The sequence below is a fragment of the Artemia sp. Qi Xiang Cuo genome, chromosome 1 (assembly GCF_049724085.1).
Source record: "Artemia sp. Qi Xiang Cuo chromosome 1, ASM4972408v1, whole genome shotgun sequence".
Classification (NCBI taxonomy): domain Eukaryota; kingdom Metazoa; phylum Arthropoda; class Branchiopoda; order Anostraca; family Artemiidae; genus Artemia; species Artemia sp. Qi Xiang Cuo.
Genome location: NC_142794.1, coordinates 101,705,625 through 101,712,901, shown reverse-complemented (window position 1 = coordinate 101,712,901; position 7,277 = coordinate 101,705,625).

Here is a 7,277-nt window from a genome sequence, read left to right as displayed (position 1 = left end):
AAGGCTCTATCCAACACAGAGCATTCCGAGTCGACTGTCCAAAAGATCCTTAACTCCCTTTATGAGGCGTCCAGACTACTAGCTTTCTGTAAAAACGGGACTGAAAACTACTTTCGTTTAATTTTTTTTCGAGTCGGAAGAGGATTTTATATTAATATTAAGTAGACTTGTAAAAATACCCAAGTCTTTAAATAAAAAAAATGGCCCCTAAAAGACCTCAAAATCCCCATTACAGGGTGGAAATCCCTAGAATGGAAACACTGATTGTCACTAGGAAATAGGCACGTGGATATAAGACAGGAACTGCCATACTATAACCTGTCATTTATACAACTATGTAACCTGTCACGGAAGAGGAATTCCTGCGAATACGCTAAGTTTACAATATTGAAATAAGTCATCTAGGAAATTGACAAATGACTGAACCATGCAATTTATCTCTGTATCTAACAGGGAAAAGCTTGTGTTTGATAATACTGCATCTAGATCAATAATCCTTTTTTGCCGTATATACCCAACAATTTATATAAATCTTTTTTTTTGTGTTCCTGTTGTAGCAGAGTGGATTGACTGTCTGCTTGACAATACGGGGCTTAGGGATCTATCTCTGCCACGGTGGTTTGGGCAACAGGCTTGTTCCTTATCCCCATGTAAAAAATACCCTGCAACTGAAACAGTTCGACGTCCTTTGTGCCAGTATAGGTTCTGGAGAATCTTTTATTTTATGATTTTAGTAATATTATATAACAGTCGTTCAAGATCAGACTGGAGCAGTGCGGTTTTTGAAAAGGTACAGGATGTGTCGACCAAATTTTCACTCTTAGGCCAATAATTGAGAAGTGCCTGAGTTTTCAAACACCTTTGGTCCTCAGTTTTATAGATTACGAGCAAGCGTTCGATTCTGTTGATAGAAGAGCTTTAGTAAAGGTTTTATCCTTGTATGGTATACCAGACAAATACATTAAAGTGATTAGTGCTATGTACGAGAATAACACTGCTGCGGTTAAGGTAGGAAATGAGGTTAGCAGCTGGTTTTGTATTAAATCAGGAGTTAAGCAGGGTTGTGTTCTATCCCCCTTTATATGGATTATTTAGATGGACTTTGTTTTAAGGAACACAGGAAAGGCAATGGGAGACCACGGAATCAAATGGGGAGGAAAAGGTCTCCTAGACTTGGATTATGCTGGTGATTTAAGCATCCTAGATGGAAGTGTAAGCAAAATGAATGAAGTTTTAATGGATTTGCGAGTTCAGGGTGTTAGAATTGGTTTGAAAATTACTGTTAGGAAGACTAATTCACTAAGGCTATGAATAAGTGAAGATGAAAAGGTGACGTTGGGTAATGAAGAGATTGATCAGGTGGGCAGCTTCACTTACCTTGGTAGTATTATTAGTAAAGATGGTGGGAGCAGTGAAGATGTTAAAAATAGAATAGCCAAGGCTCAGGGTGTTTTTTCACAGTTAAAAAAAGTCTGGAAGAATAGGAAGATAAGTCTGCAAACCAAGATTAGAATATTAGAAGCTACAGTGATGACAGTGGTAAAATATGGCTCTGAAGCATGGACGCTGCAAAAAGCGGATGAAGATTTGCTAAATGTTTTCCAGAGAAATTACTTAAGGATTGTTCTGGGTACCCGGCTGACTGACTGTATTTCAAACAATAGGCTATACGAAAAAATGTGGTTCGATACCGCTCTCTAGGGCTATAATGAAAGAAAGGTTGAGGTGGTTAGGGCACGTTTTGCGGATGACGAATGACAGATTGCCGAAGGTTGTTCTTTTCGATCAACCATCTAGGGCTAAACGGAACGCAGGTCCTCCCCGTCTGGGGTGAGAGGACGTCATAAAGTAAGATTTAAAGGAAATGGGAACTATGTGGACGGGTGTAAAAAGGGAGGCTTTGAATAGATTGGGGTGGAGGAGGATCGTGCGTAGCTGTGTTGGCCTCAGGCGGCTTGGTGCTGCGGTGAGTTTTTAGTAGTAGTGGTGGGAAGGAATTTTGATACTTGTGTATCATGCACCACTCACTCAAGTTTACGCTGTGTAAAATTCGAGAACACACTGTTTTTTTCACTAGTTTTTCGTTGCCTTAGAAATAAATTTGGGCTATAGATTTGCACATTAGGGAGGGGGGGGGGGGTATAGCGGGTCTGCATGCAAAATGTGTTTGGTAAAATTATTCTGCATATTAGATAGATAGATAGAGAGGTGTACTGGGATTTTATTTTTACTTTTTTTGTTTAGCTAACAACATTTCCAGATACCTCGCTATTCTTTTGTCATTTTTAGTGGCCATACACCTAGAAAGAATTATTTTCTGACTTCACACTTTCCAAATAATTTACCCCCCGCCCCTCTAATGTGCAAATATATAGCCCAAATTATATATTTGCCGTATGTCTTGTCTCATGCTAAGCTGAAAAAAAAAAACTGACGAAAAAACCAGTTTGTTCACGAGTTTTACACAGCGTAAAGTTGAGTGAGTGGTGCATAATACACAATTACCGAAATTCCTTCCCCCAACGGAAATTAAAAAGAATAAAACTGAAATAAAATTTGAAAAGCCTCATTTTCCGCGGGGGGGGGATTTTCCGAGGGGGATTTCCCGCGGGGGAATTTTACTGAGGTTTTTTTTCCGTGGGGTAAGCGCCGGGGGTGGTAAACGCCTAAGACCCTCTAGCCCAGCCCCTAGATCCAGCCCCGGCTAAAACATGATATTATGTTTTTAGTTTTATGTCTGTACTTGCAGCCTACATTACACTGCTAAGGTATAGTGCACTACTTTACTATTACTACCAATATTCGTCGTAGCATCAAGTCCCCTGACGTAAAACAGGCACGCACGCACCTTTTCCACCTTGGTTTGATTTCGTTTTCACTCTTTACATCCTCCAACGAATTTCTAAATTGTTTTAAATTCTTCTTATGACCTCCATCCCTACTTGAGGACGCCCTGGTTATGACCGAAAACCAATATTTCGATTTACAAAAATTAATTAATGACTAATTAACACTAATAGTTTGTTTGCTTAGCCTTGTTACTATTATGTGAATATCACGCTAACTTATGGGTCATGTGATTGACCAAAAATTTTACAAAATACCGACAAAATCGTATCAGTGTATTACCATTGCTTGTTTCCTCCCCTATGCGTAAGCTGGGATGCCATCTATCCCTATTTGTACCGGTTTTGGCATCAAAGTCTTCTAACAAAATGAAGTATTCCTACCTGTTTATTATTTTTCGGTACTTGGGCAAATATTATTAACAGAAGTAATTCGGAAAAATACTGAATATATGTAGAGTTTACTTCAAATGCGTATGGAATTGAAGACGTGTTAGGATGCTAGCAATTAAACCGGAAGAAATGCATCTTAAAGGTACATTAATTTATTTTTCAGCTGGAATAAAAAATTTAAAAATATTTAATATTTAAATATGAATTTTTAGAAAGCAAATTATTTTTAAAAACCAAAAAAGCAAAAAAAAGAAGAAACGCAAACTCCAATACAGATTAAAAAATTATAATTTATATTTATTTTAATTTTTACTTAATAAAAAAAAAAAAAAAAACCACTGAAACCCAATAAATAACGGTAAGATGAAGCTAAATAATTCTGCCCCCGGAAAAACTGAAGTATTTAGGGTTGGTCAATGTTATTTTGTCACCATTTTGAGTCTTTGTGTTTACCAATCTGTCAAGGTATTTTTTTTTACCAATCTTGGCTAAAATGTTCGAAGGGACATCTTATTTCGGTAAATTGATGCCAAAATTAGTTGATTGTCCATTCTAAATAATCTATGGGTAAAAACACATTCTATATCGTAATTTTAGTCGAATTGTGAAAATCCATGTTTATACATAATATTAGTAAAATAATTGTATTTGTATTTCGAAGTGTTGCTTTTAGATAAATATTAGTAGTTTAAGCCCTATTTTAGACTAAGCGTCAATAAGTTGAACTCTGGGACATAGGTAAAATTTAAGGAGCCTCACAGAGCCCCTGATATCTCCAGATTTCTACAGTTTATCTTACAAGTTATTTCTTACCGTATAATTTGTCGATTTTTCTGTGTCTGTAGAATTATGCCTTGTCCCCCCCCTTCCTTTTAGAAATGTAATGCCATTTTTTAATAAATTTTTTCGCACGGGGTTGGTCTTATAAATAGTATTTTATGGTTATTTACTAATAGGATCATTGAACTGAAAAATTAAAATGGTGATCTTGTTATAGGTGATCAAAATTAAAATCATGGTGATCAAAATTAAAATGGTGATCTTGACGCTTAGTCTTTTAGACTTTTAGACTAAGCGTCAATCTATCGCTGCCACTTCAAGTGCCTGATGTATCTGCTACGGTCCATCTTGGATTTTTAGCCTCTCAATTTGTTTATAAGTTTAACTCTAGCACATAGGCAAACTTTAAGGAGCCTCACAGGGCCCCTAAAATCTCCAGATTCTTACGATTCACCTACAAGTTATTTATTGTCGTATAGTTTATCGATTGTTATGGTTCTTTGGATCAGAGCCATGTCTCCTCCTCCCCCCCATCCCTTTAGAAATATAGCACCTTTTGTAATAAACTTTTGCGTACATTTTGGTCTTACACATAGCATCTTATGGCATTTCCCAAGAGCATCGGCGTACTGAAAAATTAAAATGGTTATGTTGTTATCTGTAAGAAGACTGACCCAAATCATTGGTAAAGCATACCAAATCAGGGTAAAGCATTGCATATATTAAATACGTTTAATACGTATATTAAGCCAAAGACAGATACCCGGTTATAATGGTTTATTAACAAAATTGTGAACAAAATAAAATGAAACGAACTGCAGTAAGAAATGGTTAACCAAAATAAATTATGGCAACTATACATAACTTGAAAAATTTGTTAGGCTTTCTGAAGAAGAGGTCGGAATAATAACAATAGTAATGTAACAACCTAACAAACATTGACAATGAAAAGGAAAGTTACTGTAGATCGAATTCAGAATTAACAAGTCAACTATGGTGAATTCAAAAGGCGGCATGTTGCACGCTTTGTATTGTGCAGGTTAGGGACATTTTTTTTTTAATATTATTGATAAGTAATCTTGTTTTATAAATTTAACATTTCAAAAAAAAAGTCAGATACGTCAAAATAATTTTTGTATAAAAAAAACGTTGGATTTTCACTGTTTGTTTGAGTGAAGAAAGAGAGTATAGTGTCTTAGAAAAGTTGAGAAACTTGTGAAGAGCTTGAGAAAAAAATTGGATGGAAAGAAAAGGACAATCGGTAAATCGGATTTATTTTAGGAGGAGGAACTTAAATCCATGTTTTGTAAAGCAGAAGATTAAAGTTGCGAATTCATGCATGAGTCTGATTTAAGCAAGGTTAAATATGCTCGTCAATGGTAGACTGTCTACCCTATAGTTGAAAGTATCAATTAAAGGGAGGGGGTGTATTATTTAGGTGGCTTTCATAGCATCTTTTGAGTTATCAGAGTTGAACTGTCTTGCTCAACCTAAGTGTCCTGTCCCAGTGGTTTACTAAGAGGTAAACCACCGAGCGAGTCGAACTGCGATTTACTGTAGTAATATAACGTGGATCATCCGTACTTTTACCTATCAGAAGGTGAAATATATGACATGTTTCGCAAATACGTTTTTGTATAAGATAAATTTAAATCTCAACCTCTACTGCTGCTAAGAGTGGTAAGATATTTAAGTCCTAGTCTGAATGGTTCAAGAGTAATTTTTTATGTACTTGAGCTTGTATCTGTAGGTCAATAGGAAATTTATTTTTGCTTTACTTCTGTTCACACTTAAATTTGTTTAGCCTTGCCTCATCCCGATATAAACTTGCATAAGTAAGCAATAGCACTTGCTAAAACTATGAGGTAGCAAACACACGTGAGTAAAATGTAAACAATAGAATTCTCGTCTTAAAATATCTCCTCATTTGTTTAGGGGCACTAAAAATGTATTTTAAAAATACATATTTACACATACACCCTTTAACTCTCCTTATTTCCATGAACTGACGCCACTTAGTCGAAAGCCTTAATATTAAACTATACAAGTAATATGGAATGCTGAATGAAACCAAGGAATCTGCAAGAAAAATTTCATATGGGTAAACTTTAATTGTTTGATTTAGTTCAAAATGTAGATTCAGGTTTTGTTTTTCTTTGATATAATTACTGGTTTCCAAGGTGCGTTATTTTTATCCAAAAGCTTGTAATCCCTGTCCTTAAGTAAGAATGATAAAATAGAGGACTCTAAAGGCGTAATTAATTTTCAAAGTTTCAAAATAATCTTCGTAACAAAGGATTTTAATAATAAGTTTCAAACTAGTAAAAACTAAGACTTCTGGCGCATTTTTAGATGACCCTTGCCGCTGAATCGTTTTTTATACACTATGGCCCCCTTGATCCAGGAACGTGCTTGGGTAAGTTGTTCTAAGCTGCTTAGAAGAAAAATTTGGCCTTCGTTGGGGGACTAGGTATTTTTATTTTTAATTATCTATTGTGTGCTGGGGTTCCCTAGTTCCAGCTAATTAGGAATATAAGTTCAAAGTTGATAAAAAAAAAAACAGTGCTTGTCCATTTTCTGGTCATTTTAACTTCTAAAAAAGGATCATCCATATAAGACACTTATGATTGCATGATAGATTGAAAGATGACGGAACAAACACGCTCCTCTTTACCAGTAAAAGCACTTTGCCCGTGGAGCCAATAAGTTCATACGCATATAATTTTCCAAAGATTTACTAAAAAACGGTCTACAAAAAGTAGGTGGAGCTGATTCTTGTTTTTGTGAAGCGAATTTTGAAGATTTTGCAGTGAATTTTGGTAGTTCCAGGTAGTCAATGCTATTGTATCTAGTGATTATGTCCGGTAAAATTTAGTAGTTCTAAGTAGTCTATGCTATTTCCTGTGATTGTGTTTAATTGAAGCCTTCTATAACTCTAATCATAGGAAATAAGCAGCAAATAGACTTAAGGGCAGGTGAAACCTGAAAAGGAAATACAGACAATAAAAATATTGAATATATAAGACCTAAAATTATAAGCTCTCTAAAATTTTCGTCGTCGAAAAAAGTACGAAAATACACAGAAACAAATTATTTAAATTTTCGTTCTATATTCATGGACATTTCTCATTGTCAGGGGAGGGAGAATATCCTATAGGCCTATCTTAAATGGTTTAACAGGTTCAAAACGAAAGCCTAATATTTTAAATATTCTAAAAAGTTCCTCGTCGAAGAGGTTACTAAAAATACAGAAACAAA